Source organism: Psittacula echo (assembly GCF_963264785.1).
Source record: "Psittacula echo genome assembly, chromosome: 1".
NCBI classification, from domain to species: domain Eukaryota; kingdom Metazoa; phylum Chordata; class Aves; order Psittaciformes; family Psittacidae; genus Psittacula; species Psittacula echo.
In genome coordinates this window covers 59,322,931-59,336,739 of record NC_137735.1, presented here as the reverse complement: position 1 = coordinate 59,336,739, position 13,809 = coordinate 59,322,931, and the positions used below count along the sequence as shown (strand labels likewise).

Genomic DNA, 13,809 nt, shown 5'->3' with positions numbered 1-13,809 from the left:
TTGTAGCTACTGGTTTGGGGTTTTTTTTTATTTAATTTGGCCATACTCTGAAGTACGTCCCTTGGAAGAAATGCTTTTCCTGATCCAGCACACCACAGTTAGTAGTACCACAATAACGCCTACAATAGAAACACAACATTGTTTCCTCTTTGCTTTTGACAACTGTAGCATCACATTAATGAGATTAGATTAACCCATGTAAGTACAGCAAAGAACTTGGGAGAATTTGTGATGGTTTCAGTTTTGTTCCCTTCTACTTCTGACCTGTTCCTCTGTAAGCACTTAATTTCCACAGCCTCTTCCATCCTCTGCTCAACATTGCTGCCTGCATCAAGTCACATCACAGAGAAAACGCTCAGAGCATGAATTAGAAGTGCTTCAGTACAAGGTAATAGCTATATTCCAGGATGCATATCTTCTAAGGCTAAAGGCCAATATTTGTCATTGGAAATACAGCCTGAGATTAAGTTGAGAGTCTTCTCAACCTAGCTGCCATTACTGCAAAGCTGATGAGGAGGATGAGGAGGAACATCCTCAGAGTCAGAATAATGATAAAGGTTTCTAAAGGAAATGCTGTTCTTAAAATTTAAATAAAAATGGCAGCAACAAGTGGAATGAAAACATAACCTGATACTACAGTCCCAAATGAGTTGTAAATACTGCCAGCAAAAAAGTCTTTTCTCTCCTCGACTCAGGATGTGAAAAAGTGGAGACTTTCACAACTTCAGCAAGACATACCTGCTGTGATGTGCAGAGTTCACATGCACAGCCAGTCTTCCAAGTGAGGAACCTAACCTGAAGAGTTTTTGTCATGCCAAGCAGTATCTTAATTTCTAAACTCTTTTTATGTCTCTGGGCTTAAACAGGCCATGACCCTATCATGATTAACATGTCACTTCTCCCTTCCTGGTAGTGCCACAGACTTGGCTGGAGATATGCCTGTAGCAAAAACTAGGCAGACCTGTCCAGGATTCATTCGCCTTACTTAGAGGAGGAGCAATTAACAATTATAAAGAGTAGAGCCGCTGAGAAAACACATAGGAAGAATATGCAAGATAGCACAAATCAGCAGCTAGCTTCTCTACATTCCAGCAAATGGGGTAGGTTTAAATACATGAAATTAAAAAGCAGAAAAGCACCATCCTTCAACTACTGTGATTAGGTGGTAAATATGCTGTACATATAAGCTTCCAAGTGGATTTATTTAACATGACACTTTATAAATGCGTAGTTTCCTTTTTATCACAGCAGCAATTCTCCATTTGATGAAGATATACCTCATATAGGCCATAACCTTAATGACTTTATACTTTTGCTTTTTCTGGCTGAAGGTCAAAGGATCACCCAAACAATCACACCCATCAACCAGCGTATATGAAGAAGTGTTAACCTCCAGCAGGAGGCGGTGAGGGATCGAAATAGCTTAGACCAGTTTTAGCAAGTGGGAATGTGTACAGATAGCCACAAGGTACATAATGTAACTCCACAGATGCTCCCTAAGTGTAGAATCTTAGAACAGTTAAGGTTGGAATGGACCTTAAGATCACCTAGTTCCAATCCTCTGCCATGGGTTGGAACTCACACTAGACCACGTAGCCCAAGACTCTGTCCAGCCTGGCCTTAAACACTGCCAGGGATAGAGCAGGGATGTGTATTTCTTTCAGAGAACTGACCATTTGCAGTGACTGTAGTGTTGCAGTAATATCATTAGAGACCTTACTTGAAGGCATATCTAAAAACATCGCTTCTCTTTCTTTAATACTTGCCAGATCATTTATCAAAGACCCAACACATCATGCTTTCCAGGATTATGAAGTAAAGCTCATTTCTATCGCTGCTCCACAAGTTCTGTTAGTGGGAGCATGTATAAGAAAGCTCATTTGTTCAGAAACTAAATCCAGTGAATCTAATAGTTGCTTTCACACACTAACAGCACTAAGCACTGTGAAAAGGAAGGCCGAAGCATCAATACATCAGCTGAGCTAGTTTAATATTAGCTGCAAGAAATGGCACAGAACTTGACATCTCAGTCTTCAGGATGTGCCACCTTTCCAGCACTGCACCCCAGATCAGAGCAAGTCCTGCCATCATCACCTGCCATCAAACCTAAAGCAATCACCAGGGAGCAAGAGGAAAGGGAGGTGCTAATGAGCTAAGGCAGTTTATCTCTGTATAATCCTCAAGGGAAAGCCAACCTGATTTTATCAGAACAGCCACTATTGTGCAAAATCTCTGCTCTGTCATTTAATGTTTTTCTCTCCCATCTGCATGTAGGAGTGCACTGTTTCTTTCTCTTCAGCTGGGTCTGCCTCCCTCAAAGACTGCAGGCAGCCTGTCAGCCTTCTGCTTTTACATGCCTCCATGACAAAGGGAGAGGGTAAAGAGTCCCTGCACCTCTGCCTGGTCCCAGCTTCCCAATCCCTATAGACCCCAGACAAGCTTTTCAACCAAAGGATTACAAACTAGAAAATGAAATGCAGCACCTTACGGTTACTGAAAAAGAAAAGTCACCACATTAAAGAAACAACATCTAACTGAAAATATTGGCATAAAAAAAAAACTAAGTACAACTGAAAGATTGTGTAATATTATAATTCCTCTCTGCAGAACATATTTGAGATCTAAATCAACCCCATCTGCAGGATTAAAACAAAAATGCAACCATTAATATGGTGCTAAAATTTTTTTCTACACCTTTAATAGCCCTAAGAAGGAAAACACGAAAACATTTCAATGGTCTGATGTTAAATCATTTATAGGAGACCTATTTCTGAATCAGAAATTTCCAGTACAGTACTGCTGGCAAGTTAACAGAAGCTAAAGACTGCACTCTGCTCCATTAATAGGAAGCATGCGATTCATGAAGGCTGTCTGCCTATAGAAAGGGCAAAGATATCTCACATCTAACTAAAAATATAAGAGCTAAAAAGCATTCAGTGGAGCAGCCTTGGGTTAAAGGGGCAATTTTAGAACACATTTGCCAGCTGTCTGCTACTCAGGCTTGTGTCTAATCTCCGAGATTCCAGGACTGCAATTTGCTAGCACAGCACAGCAAAAGGCTGCTGCCCCAAAAACAAACACTGACAGCAGGGATGAAAATTTCAGAGCTGCTGTTTATGTGGTTTCAAAGGTATTTCTGCAAGAATTTTTGTTACTGGTCTTCAGTAACTCACTCCCTTTTGCAGACACTTAAGGTAGTGCAGATATTTCAAGCCCCCTTCATAATTTCACACATCCTGGCACTGCTGAAAGAGAAATCAAACATTTAGCAAAATCCTAGGAGTTTAAAGAGGGAAAGGGAGCTTAAAAGCACTAAGCAAAGGGGTTCCTAAGACTTGCCTGGAACCTTCCATGTAGGACTCCCTACCTCCAAGAACTTGCAACCTGCCTCTGGTTCCCACTACCTATTCCACAGGCTCCATGGGTACAAGCCTCATCTTCTCCCATTTAATTTTCCACCCACCATATAGAGCTGTACAACACAGGCAGGTTAATTTAAAAATCTGCTGGCAAAAAGATGTAAAATTGGAAAAAGATTTATGCATTTGCACTTTTCTTTTGGAGAAAGGCAAGACTGGCATAGATATCTAATCCCAGGCTTTGAATGAGCTACAATCGCAGAATAGCTAGGGTTGGAAGGGACCTTAAAGACCATCTAGTTTCCTGTAGTAGTGCTTGGGATTGTCCTGACCCACATGCAGAACCTTGCATTTGGGCTTGCTGAATTTATAAGGTTTGCACTGGCCTGTCAAGGTCCCTGTGGATGGCATCCCTTCTCTGCAGTGTGTTGACTGCACCACACAGCTTGGTGTCATCAGCAGACTTGCTGAGGGTGCACTCAATCCCAGTGTCCACGTCACTGACAAAGATGGTAAACAGCACTGGTCCCCATACTGACCCCTGAGGAACATCACTCGTCACTTGTCTCCACTTGGACATGGAGCTGTTGACAACTCTGGTTGTGATCATCCAACCAATTCCATACCCACCAAATGGTCCATCCATCAAATCCATGCCTCTCCAGTTTGGAGACAAGGATGTTGTGCAGGACAGTATCAAGTCTAGGTAGATGACATCAGTCACTCTTCCCTTATCCACCAATGGGCCATAACCACCAAATTTGTCAGGCATGATTTGTCTTTAGTAAAGCTATGCTGTCACTAATCACCTTCCTTTTAATGCTAGAATTTGTTCAGGAACACTTTGTTCATCCACACAGACCTTCTGGTGGTTTTGCCTGACTTCCTCTTTGTTGGGATGTGTTGCTCCTGAGCCTGGAGGAAGAGATCCTTGAATACTGCACAGCTTTCCTGGGGCCCTTTTCCCTCCACTCTACCAAGCAGATCCCTCAAGAGGCCAAAGCGCACTCTTCTTAAGCCCAGGGTACCAAGACTGCTGCTCACCTTGCTCGCCACCCTAAGGATTTCAGACTTTCCCATTTCATGGTCACTGTAGCCAAGGCTGCTCTCCAGCTTCACACTCCTCTATCAGTCAAGGCTCCAGCTTCACATTCTCTACCAGCCCCTCCCTGTGGGTTAGAACAAAGTCCAGCATAGCCTCACTCCTCATTGCTTCCTCTATTGCTTGGACAAGGAAGTTATCATCAATGCATTCCAGGAATCTCCTGCATGGCTTGTGCCCTGCTGTGTTGTACCTCCAACATATAGCAGGGTGGTTGAAATCCCTCATGAAGATCAGAGCTTGTGAACATGAGGCCATGTCTATCTGTCTATAGAGGGCCTCATCATCTCTATTTTCCTGGTCAGGTGGCCTGTAGCAGACCTGCATCATAATATCCCCTGTCCCCACCCTCCCTTTAATCCTGACCCGTAAGCTCTCAGTCAGTTCCTGATCCATCCCCAGGCAGAGCTTTGTGCTCAGCCGCTGGTCATTGACATAGAGGGTGACATGCTCTCCTCATCTCCCCAGCCTGTCTTTCCTGAAGAGCCTGTATCCTTCCATTCCAACACTCCAGCTGTAGGAGGTGTCCCACCATGTCTCCATGATACCAATGAGTTTGCAGCCCTTCAGGCATGTGCACACGTCTAACTCCTCTTGACTGTTTCCCATGCTACATGCATTGGCATAGAGGTATTTCAGCTGGGCCCCTGACAATGCTGGGTTATTGGGTGGAGTGGCTGGAAGTCCTCTGTGCTGCTCATCATGTGCTCCCTTGCTGATCGTAGAATCAGCTAGGTTGTAAAAGACCTGTAAGATCAACAAGTCTGACCACTGCCCCAGACTGGTGATCCCCCACCAGTTTCTGGGCATCTCCTACTGGCACCAACATCAGATGAGTAGGAGCTGGATGGATTGAGATTCCCCTCCCCCAACAACTCTTAGTTTAAAGCTTAGTTAAAGATACTCCATATGCTTTGCCTACAGACACAAAAGAGTAATTTCACCCATGGATCCTGCTGTCAATCCCAACAGAAGCACACACTCATGCAGAGGAGAGCATGGCGTGGGGCTATGCAATCCCTATGCCAAGATAAAAAGGGAGACCTGCTGCCCTTCCAGAAGGGCAAACCAGCCTGATGTTCAGCTCTGTGTTATTTATCCTTCTTTTCATCCTGGTAATATCCAGGCAGTCTCTTCGATTTCCTTTTATGCAGCTGATGTTAAGACCTGGCTGCCAATCAATAGCCTCCAGCTCAGCTCCCATAAGCATTCACTCCTGCATTCACTCAACTTTATCTCCCAGCCTGCTTCTTCCCTCCCTTTGCCATTCTCCTCCTATCCTAAAACCCAAAAACTTGAGTGTTTGGATTTCTTTTAGGTGCCTGCCAGCTTTCCACCTGCTGCCATATCACAGAGTTAAAGCAAGTAAGAAGCACAGCTTCAGTGACTTCAGCGAGGTCACGTAAGGCTAAATCTCTAGTGAAAGCCAGGCAGAGCACGACACATCTTTTTCTTCCTGCACTGCGGAAGGTTTTGCAGGGCTGTGATAGCTGTAAAATAAGGCTGACTGTGTCACCATCTTACCTGTTGCAAACACCACCTACAGAAACAGCAGTCCCAAAATTCAACTACTTCAAAGCATGTCACCAATATTGCCAGTTTTATCGACATGATCTGCAATGCATGACATTGCCCAGATTTTCAGCTCTGGAGCCGTATGATTAAAGGAGAGTCTTTGCTTTAGCTGAGGGTGTTTCAGGCTTTTCTTTGCTTCATCATTAAAATAAAAAATAGAAAGTACTTTATTTATAGTCACCTTATTTGTAGCCCCCTCTAAGGTATGCTGACCTCAGGATTGCCCCAGAGCAAACCAGTTCCATTTTGAACATTGGCATTGGCAAGAAGTGTATGTATAACCTATATGACCTATTGATTGCGGCAGTGTCCACCAGCACCTAATGGAGCACTTGGGAGGCCAGGCAAAGGACAATGATCCAAACTATTCTCATGCAGAATTAAAATGCAGCAACAATGCTGCAAGTTTGCAAGCGTGTTCTTCCCAATGGAGCAACACTGCTAGGAGCAGAGTAGAGACATGGCAAGCAGCTCAAGATCTACAGCATAAATGATGCCCACTGCATGTCCAATGGAAGGCAAAATTGCTTTGTTCAGCTTTCTGCCACCAATGCCAGGTCACTGGGCCCTGCTTTAAATAGAGCTCTTAGGCAACTAGTTTTAGGTACTTGTGCCAGTGTTATAACCCAGGCTTCAAGTTCAAATTCTGCTTGGGGGCAGGATGCTCATGCACTGGGACAGCCCTAAGCATCCCCCCTCCTGCCCTGCACCAACCAGACAGTGGAAGGAAACTACCAACCATAGCTGTGAGACTTTTTCCAGTAAATCACAAATTTGAAATAAAAATAACCAGGAAACCAAAACTATTAATGTACTTGGATCAAGTTAGGAAAGAAGGGAAGGGGGCCAAAAAAAGAAATAATAAATCAGCGAAACAGTGGTTTTGACAGCCTCCCAAACCATGTGTTTACCATCATTCCTTCCTGAACATAAACAACATAGAGGGCAGGAAGGGGGAAAAAAATAGAAAAAGAAATTATAAGAAAACTGTTCTAGAATAACCCAAACTCATTATTTCAATCTCAAACACACTTTATGTTTTTATTTCAGCTAACAACAACAACAACAAAAAAAACACTTCTTACTTGTACAAACTTTTCCAATACCAAAAACCACTTCTACAATGTAAAAGGCGAAGATTCCTACACAGTCTCAGCTTGGGTTTTGGGGGTTTGAAGCTCACTTCGAGGGCAGAAGCCAGTGTCAAAAGAGAACTGCAGTGAGTTCAATACAAACAATATTCAGTCCAATATTTATTAAAAACTCTAAGTACCAGAAGCAGTTGTAACTGCCCAGGATCTTACCATTTCCATACATCTGCTACTCCCTCCACCCAAGGTCAAGACTTATTTGGATGGCAATTTTACAACTGAGACATTTATGCATACAGACATATATTCCTACTGACAGCAGTTACTAGTCAAGCAAAAAACATAATGGATAACAGACACAGAGGATAGAAAGGATCTGATTAATCTCCCTTTTCAGGCAGAAATCTGGTCTAGTGAAATTAATTTAAAAAGCTGAGTTTCCAAAGAAGGAACTTAACATTTCCTGGTTGTTTGGCACACTCCCCTCAATTTGTCCAACTAGGAAAATAAATAAAAGCAAATAAGAATACCACAACATTGGGGCCTACACTTCTCATTTTACTACTGGATTGCAGTTTGCTGCTGCTTCTTACAACATGTCAGCTTAAATGACACAGCTTCTGGCCACTAAGCTGCACAATCCAGTTAACACACAAGCCTCAGAATATCCTGAAGTTAGTTACCTGAAGTAAATGTGAGTTTCCTCACTCACTGGAGTTATCCCAGCCAGAAGCTAACTATCACTTTTCATAAACTAAAACATAAGTGGAGGAAGTAAACTCCAAAGAGGTATAAACTAGAAGTTCATAGCATCTTTCTGAGACACACCACATCTGACTGGTGAACTTTTTTCTCCATCTCTATATTAACCTAAGACTCACATATTCCTTTCTATCCCACAGGTGATACTTGCCTAGCAGAAAGCAAAGTCAATTCCACCACCCTCCCCTCAAAGCTCACAAAAACTTAAATCCTCACTTCAGCAACTTTAAAGGAACAGCCAAAAATGTGCTTCTGAATAACTTTTTTTAACATATGGGCAAGCAAAAGTGTGCAGAGGACTTTAACTACATGTTAAAGACTCACCACTGCATCAAGATTTAACAAGGCTCAATTTCACTTGATGCCAAGGTTTTATGTACTGCTTTGCTCTGTGACTGAGGGCAGAAGAGGGATTAGTGAAGACTGGGGAATGCTTAAAGTGTCATCTCCACTATAAAACGGAAGTACACTGACAATGAGCTGGGTGAATGTTCACCGCACCATCAATCTCCATCCCAACTCCTGCTGCCAATTGCACTCTCCAATACTCAGAAGAACTCATTGTCAGCAATCAGCTTAAAAAAAACAAAAAGAATTTTTAGAAGTGAGAACTTAAGCATTTGGGGTTTCTTCTTCTGTATCCTACAGTGGTTTGGGTCTTTTTAATTCCTCTTGAGTCAAGCTTCCAATGTCCTGTGCACAATCAGGACTGCTAGAATTCCCTCTTCCTCCACAAAGTTATGCCAAGTAACGCTCTCACAAAGCCACACTGCTCATAGCTAAGGGAAAACAGAAAATAGGACAGACCCATGCAGAAACTAAGACTAAGCATGACTGCTCCTCTCAAGAAGTGCTAGATGTGAAGATGCACCAGAGTCAGTTAGAGTTACATGGGGAATTTCATAATCATCAACCCATATTGTTTAAACATTTAGATTTGGTACTCAAACACTTTTTCAATATTCTTTTATGTATGTAATACGCATGTAAAGTTGGCCACCACGCCTTTTATTTCTGTAGCAGGCTGTGCAGGGAACTTCTCAATACAACTCTCTTTGTCTAATATAATATATGCCAAGGTTTTTGACAGTTCCTGGGTTGCTCTCCACTACCAACGGGACAAGAAACAATGCAGATTTCTGTAAAACTGAGGTAGCATCTCAAAACACAAGTAGTAACTTGCTAAACCAAGTGTCATCCAAGAAAGCCCGTAAAACAGAAGAGCAATTAAGCCCTTAAGAATTATTTGCAGTACATGCTTATGATGAAATATTTGTTCAGAGACCTGCATGATTCAAATTGTCGAAAAATGAAGAAACATCAGGACAAAGTCACCTAGACTTTTCAGTGCTGCACACCAAGAGGCAATGGGGAAAATAATAAAAAAAAAAAATTAAAAAAAAAAAAAAAAAAGAAAGAAAAAATATGACAGAAGTTTAGCTCAGACTTTGATCATTTGCATGATCAATGAAAAATGTCAGGACCAGAATCCAAATGGAAAGAGAACCCAGCTGGAGGTTAGCGCAATTGAAATGAGAAGGAGCATCAGCCCCTCTCTAGCATGCCTAATCAGGGACTGCTCTGACTCCTGCCAGAACAAAGCAATGCGTTATTTGCAATCCACTCTCCACAATTTTATGTCTTTTTTATTTCTTTTAAGGTTTGAAATTCTCTGTACATCCAAATGAAAACATCCATTTCAAACCCCAGTCCAGCAATTGAGGGTAAAACAATGGAGATGAGCATGAAAGAGGCAATGAAGAAACACAATACCATTAAATCACATTTCAATGCTTAACGTAACACTCATTGCAGAACAATTGAACGAAAGCCATAACAAACAGTGTTGACACCACAAGGTTTAACACTGGAAGACTGACAGAGACAAATTTTCTGAAGGACTGACAGTATGACATACATTTAAGTTTTATGACCAGATCCTTGGATTTTCAAACCTTTTGGAATACTGTTCACGCTACTCATCATTTGATAATACCAATAGGTTCACAGAATAATTTTTGAAAGCAGGAAGAAAGGAAGCTATCCTTGTTACTTTTATATTGTCCTAATATTTAAATGAATCAAAATTTATTTGGGGCTTCTGTTTAGTACAACTGAAATACACAAAGCTATTGGCTTATTTTTAATAAGTACGTAACAGTGAAAATTTGTGACAACTAAACTAAATCCTTAATCTTTATCATTGTCATTGGCTATCTATAATTTCCTGAAAGCAATTAAACCTTTTTTAAGAGTTTCCTGTAAAAGAGAAAGAATACTTGATCAAAAAGTGCATTTAATGAAAATAAAGTGGATTAAACTTCTTTTTTTTCTAGTATTTCAGGCACAGTGATACAACTATCCATGCTTTGTGATAGCAAAGCCTAACTTCTCACACATATATCAAATTTGACTAGATTACAGACAGCCCATACACTATATCAGATCCTCCAGAAAATGCATTATTTTGCCCCTGCTCCCTGGTCTGTAATCTACCCAAAGCTTTTCATAGAGATAATATTACATTCATGGTTTAGGCCTTGACAACTGCACCCATAAATCAATTTTAAATCTTGCATTAATCATCATTCTGTAATCAGTGGCTATTCAGCACAAATTTACATCTCATTTCTGTTGGCCAAACAGCCACATTAGAGCTTTGAAGCTTATTCAGGCTTAAATGATTATATTCCCCTAATAAACACTGACGTCCTCTCAGTCCAGCTGCCATGAGCTGCATTAATGACATGCCACAGCAGCAGGAGCTATCTGAAGTCAGCCTTGCACAATGCTGCCAGCAGCAGCCCCCACGCCAAACAGATTTTTTTCATTTCCAGTACACTCAGACGAAGAAATGAGAAGGCTGCTCTGCCTGGACAAACCCTCTTAGTGAAACTGGCATGCACAGCATGCTCATACACCATGCAATTTATTGCACCTCTTCCTAACAGCTCCATTTGCAACCCCTTGAATACATGAGGTTACCAGTAAGAAAACCAAAACCGAGATTTTCTGATTCCCTACATGCTGAGCACCTTACAATAGTCACCAAAACCAAAGCAAGCTGTTGAAACTGAACCCTGTAGAAAATCCACTTTTCCTGCTTGTCAGACAGCTGAAACTTTGTTCACAGCACCACCAGATTGGGCCTTGGCATGCTCTTCTTTGATCACCTCAGAATGAGGCACTACATTTTTAATATCCAACTACAATTTTTTCCTGGTTTTTTTGGTTGCTTTCACTGGTTTGTGTGACAAAGACTATCACACAGGACTACAATAAGCAGCTAAAAATATGGCTAGTTCAGGGCAGTTTTTGAATGCTCTTGCCTGCAATCCCTATAGTGAAGCAATCTATCCTGATTGAATGAAGAATAATTATTTAATTAAAGATCCTCAGCAGGATTACATTATTAAGCCAGCATAAAAAGCCTCACATTGATTATATATTCACTTTCAGTTAAGGTCTGAATCAGTATTCCAAGATCTAAAAATGAATGAAGAGAATGCGTTCATTATGACTGTTGTTAAGTACTTACCCACTATAGGTAATAAATTATACATGTGGGTGCTTGTTATGCTTATTCCACAACACAATGAAACTTCTAGCTACTTTTTATTCTATGGGATTTAATTCCCACCATGCCCAGTTGAAATTACTATTTCAATACAGCATCAGAATTACAAAGATGTAATCTGTTGGATAGAGACGCAACCTGGACCTCAATATTTCTTTAAATCTGGAATTAAAGAAACATGGATGCACGCATTTGTTTACGATGGATGCCCTATATCCTATTCATCACAGGAAAGATACATTTCTGGAAAGGCTCCAGTTTAGAGACAAGGATGTTGTGCAGGAGTGTCAAATGCCTTGCACAAGTCTCGGTAGATGACTTCAGTCATTCTTTCCTTATCCACCCACCAACACCATGACATCTCTGTTTTGTGCAGCTTATATACATAATGTAGCAAATGGCAGCAACATCATTTTTATTGCAAGGCAAGATAATCCTCATCTGCGGCTTGAATTTCTAGTAAAAACAAGTTTTAAACAAGCTTCAGGACTTTCCCAGAGGAACGGCACTACTTAGCACAGAAACTATTCTAGGCTTTACACTCACTGTACAAAGCGGACCGATTTAGCTCCTCACACAAACATGAAATTACAAACCCAGTTTCATCGTTATTTAAGCAGTTAAACCTGAAATCAATCCCCTCTCAATCTTTGTCTTCTGCAGCTTCAGACTCTTTCAGTGAAACTGGATGCTGAAGCTGGGTGCATGTTTCACAAAATGTTGAAGTTGGAAAGGAAAAGGATGAATGAATGCACTTTAAAAAAATAAAAGTACAATTCTCAGAGGAAGAACTGATTAGCATAGGAAACAGCATTCTATAGGTTATGTGGTTAATTGACATCATTCTTCTTATCAAAACACATACTCACTGGAAGTTAGACAGCTGAAGAAATGGCACTGTGTTGAAAAGTTGCCCCCATAGTGCACAACACAAAGCTATCTAATAATGTGTGCTCTCATCCATAAATTATTGTGCACAAAGAAACTTAAAACAGTAGGCAGTGAAAGAAATTTCGTACTAAATAAAGGAATAGGCCATTTAGGGAAAGGACACAAAACCACTGTTATGCTCCTCCACAGTTTCCCTTCACCTAGGGTGCAAGTGACTTAGGTCCAGATCCAAAGAACTCTACCACTCATACATACAAAAAAAGCAATTTTTACACTTCAGTGCAGCTTTCTCTATATTTGCTCAGGGATGCAGAGTCCTGAGATGCTGCAAGATATTCGGCTTTGCAGGTATGAAGACTTTACTTGCACTAAAGCTGATGCTGAGCCAGGACTGAATTCTACCTTTCCTAGGACTTTAGGAGGCTCTAGACTTGCATCTTCCACTGTAACAGGAGCCTGCCTTCCCACCAGAAATGATCCACTCATATAGTAGTGCATCCATTTCCCATGGACCCCCCTTGCCAAATAATCAAGCACTCAGGTCAACTGACGGCAGAGACTTCAGCACAGCCCTAGCACAGAGTTTCATGTCATAGATGCATCTAGCACTGTATCCCAACTTGTAACTGACACAGCATCAACCTGAGCAGCCACTAAGTTTCCTCCTTCAGTTCTACATGACTTCCATCACAAGGATGATTTTCTTCTCCTTGTGATCCATTTGCCTTACAGAGCAAATAAAAAGATAATGCAACACTTTACTATGACCACTTCCAGAAAGCCACTTTCATTTCGAATGGCAACAACTTCAGCTAGGACAAATTGTAAAGATATCATAAAAGAGAGTCCACAGCTACTCAAGAGATCAAAACCCTACTTTACAGCACAAAAACCTGTAAAGAAAAAAAAAAAAGTAGTGAAGAAAGAGCAGGAGGGTTGGAACTAGATGATCTTAAGGTCCTTTCCAACCCAGACCATTCTATGATTCTGTGAAAAGCCTGGAATGTGGCTAACTTGCTTGTGGCCTCTATTTGTCTGAAATAGGGTGTGGGGAGCAGAAAGACAGAGATGACTGGTACATACCTGTAAAGTTAGCAAGAGGAGGTATAGCAAGATCCACTGACTGAGAACTGAAGTTTGACCAGATCAAGTTAGGAAGATTAGTTTTTCTTATAACAAGAACAGCTGTTAGCACAAGCTACAAACGGATATGGTAAACTCGCCATAACAGACTAAATCAAAGAAGAAATCCTTCTCCAGAAGATGTACTGGAGGTCAAATCAAGGTTACAGACCTACTGCAAGGACCCCTGAAAAAGTTTCTATGCTGTACATACCACAGGAGATTCAACTACGCAATATTAACAAGCCCACTGGCCTTAAATCCTATGAAGCTACAACACCATTACCTTTAATTCACACATTCACAAATCTGTTCTTATTTTTAAATAAT

General features: G+C 41.2%; 1 protein-coding gene across 5 annotated transcripts in view; it reads right to left on the bottom strand.

Moving 5' to 3' along the window:
* Positions 1 to 13,809, bottom strand: part of EPHA5 (EPH receptor A5) — a gene marked incomplete at both ends in the record, with an annotated part of 202,842 nt that overhangs the window by 155,151 nt on the left and 33,882 nt on the right. The window lies entirely within an intron of this gene.